The sequence below is a fragment of the Mandrillus leucophaeus genome, unplaced genomic scaffold (genome assembly GCF_000951045.1).
Source record: "Mandrillus leucophaeus isolate KB7577 unplaced genomic scaffold, Mleu.le_1.0 Scaffold96, whole genome shotgun sequence".
Classification (NCBI taxonomy): domain Eukaryota; kingdom Metazoa; phylum Chordata; class Mammalia; order Primates; family Cercopithecidae; genus Mandrillus; species Mandrillus leucophaeus.
In genome coordinates this window covers 2,734,030-2,737,308 of record NW_012110474.1, presented here as the reverse complement: position 1 = coordinate 2,737,308, position 3,279 = coordinate 2,734,030, and positions in this window count along the sequence as shown.

The following is a 3,279-nucleotide window of genomic DNA, read 5'->3' as shown; positions in this document are numbered from 1 at the left end:
AAAAAAAAAAAAAAAAAAAAAAAAGATGTAGTAGAAAACAAAGATGGGATTTGGGATTCTGGATTTCCAGGTTCAGGATGAAGTCTGATAAGTTGCTATGACTGTCAAAATAGCATAGATTCATAGTTCCAAGAAGTTAAAAGGATTAGGTTAGCACCTGTTTCAATTAAACTTTGATGGAATTGAATGCACAAAATAGAAAAATTATACACTGTTTTAAACAAGATAGAAGTTTATTTCTGTCTCATGTGAAAGATGGCCAGAGGTAAGCAATCCAGACAGGTGTTAGTAACACATCAACCTGTTACTAACTTGGGGGTGGCACGAGTCTTAAATTCATTATCCAAGAGATTAAGATGATAATAGCACTGACCTCATGGAGCTAAGAGGATTTAATAATAAAAAACATATGACGTACTTGAATAAACAGCTGGCACATATAACATGCTCAATAGGTGTTACGTATTAACGTGAGGGAGCCTCAGATTACTCAAGTGATGAATAAATAGTAACTAACATTCTGATAACTTACATGGAGGAAGATGAGGGATCTATGAGAGGACATCATAGGAGTTTCTCACCTAGTTTGGAGGCTCTGGGAACACTTTTCTGTGGAACTAATGCCCCAGATATATCTGAAAGATGAGTAGGTGTTAGTCGGGTGGCTGGCTGGGGATGGTTCCAATCAGAGAGAATTCACCTATCCTGGATTAAGAAGGGCACCAGAAAGGAGTGAAAGGAGGCTTTGTATCTGAATTTCAGAAGATGAGGCTGGAAAGGAGCAAGGCCAGGGCTAGGAGAACCTGTTAGGGATTTGGGTTCTTATTTGGAGAGTAATGGGCAACCACCAATGAGGATCAATCAGTTGGAGGAGGAAGTTACCATGAGCTTGGATCTCTGCTTGCGTCCAGAGCTCCCGACCCCCAGGGGCTGATGCTTCCAGGTGGGACTGACTGTAGACAGCTTGCCTTGATGTATCTGGCATCCCAGAGTGGGGGTGGCGCTCCAGCCATTTTGAGAGATTCATAGTGTGCATTTGATAACATATCGAACGCCAGAGAACTGGGTGGAAAGGAAGCTTATTTTGATTCACATTTCCTCACTCACACAAAAATGTTCCGAAAGCCCTAAACTAGAGGAGAGAATGTATGCATAATCTGACACTTGTATTTGGCTCTAGAAATCACAAATGTAAAGAGCTCAAGTGGCATGGTCGCTTGTGTGTCCGTATTCTGCACTCCTGAAATTCCCTTGGATTCACACTGCCCTCCTCTGGCCCCTGCTTGGGGTCTGGGACCTACCAGTGAAAGAAGGGTGGGCCCACTTGGGTAACTGAGCACTACTCATTTATTCCACAGTGGCTTACAGTGGTTGAAATTTACATAGGGACTCAGGTGAGAGCAAATTATTCTTGCAGATAACGTGCTGTAGATGTGGAAATCTGTTGTCGGTTCTCATACAGCTATGAGCACACCATGTGCATAAAATGCATGAACATTATTCAATGTTTTTTCTCAATATGTTTGACAAAAATTTAGAGGAACAAAAATAAGGGAGTTCATTAATAGAACTATAGTAGGAACTACTTGTTATCAAATATGTAATTATGGAGTCTAATCATCTCATCTCTGGTTTTTACTATAGTCTGTCCTCTAAAACAAGTGTGGAAGTGGAGCATTCTATATATCCTAAGTGCCAAAAATATTCTCTTCATGAAATTCACCAAATCTGCAAAAACCGGCTCCTTTTGAAGAGAAGAGCCAGGGAACTCCATTAGTAGGCTTTGATGGCATTAATAATTCAGAGAGGCGCCAGCTATCTTCTTTGAGATAGACGGAAGGGTTCCTTTTAATGTATAACCAGGCAGTAGAGAGGAGAGGACATGGGTTAGAGAGAGGAGGAGGTTACAAGCCAGCACCTGTGCCACACCGGGGGATGGAAGCTAATTGTGAAAAGCTGCCCCACTACAGCTGCTGCCTTTTGAAAAATGCAAACTGTGTTTTGAGCAAACATATCATCCGCTTGTAAGTATCTTAGATTCCTGACAGATCTGATTATTCCCTCCTCCCCACTAGTGGCTTCATCTTATCTAATTAGCGTGTGTGAAAGTTGATTTCTTTTTTAATCAGGACGCTATGGAAGCAAAATTAATTTGTGATTTAATCTTAACTCATGGAAGCATTAATGATAATTAAAAATTATTCTAAAAATTAAAAAAATTTTCATGCACATTTTTGATATGTTGTCATGAGAGTATTAAGATATCACAGATAAGTGGCTTCCAATATTTCCAGCACTTGAAAATTTTAAAAAATGATGCTTCTCTCTGAATTCAGTATTCCTGTAGTAATGGAGAATCTGGGAATCAAAGCGAGTATTTCTGTTAAAAAAATTTATTTCTCCTGGCAGATAAAAGCTTAGTAGCATGAAGTTAGTGTATGGTCAGGTCATAGTCAGAGCTGGCTGAAAAATGTAAAAATCAATAAGAAATGATGCTTTTTTGTTATTATCAAACATCTGTTGAGGGCTTAGTAGGTGTTATTCAGTGATAGTGAAAAACCTGATTTGGAATCATAACTGCAGTTAAATAAATTAAATGAAAAAGTGAAAAAACCTCATCATTATTGGAAAAAGGAGAGAAAATGTTCCATATTTAGCCATATCATATGTATTAGTTTTGAGATGGCAGAAGCCAAACCAAAAGATGGCTGGATGCATCATGAGAGTTTTTGGTTATGAAGGAACTAAGATTTGCTGCTGTCACTTAGAGTTATAGAATTTGTAGTAGAGCAATGATCTGTGAATAGGTTAGAGAGGTCCTGGAGGTCCCTGAGACACTTTTAGGGAATCTGCAGAATCCTCCCTTTTCCAACTAAACATCTGTGGGAAGCCCCATTTTTCCCACATATTTAAATCAAAGCAACATATGACAACAGGTTCAGCAAAAGTAGATGTAAGAATCCAGATGTCTTTTATTAAGCAAAAATTACAGAGGTTTGCAAACATTCAAAACAGTGGAACTCTTCTAAGTAAGTGTTTTTGTTTTAGAAAATAGTCATTTGTTTAAATAAAACTATATTATTTATGTTAACGTAACGATTTTATTTTCATTAGTGAAATAGAGCTTTAAAAAATTCTCAGTTTGAATTTCTAATATTGTAAATATGAAGAAATATAATTCATATGAACAAAAAGCTTTTTGGAGTTCTCATTTATGTATAAGAGTGCAAATGATAGCACCTTACGCCTGTAAGAATAATTTTTTTTTTTTTTTTTTTT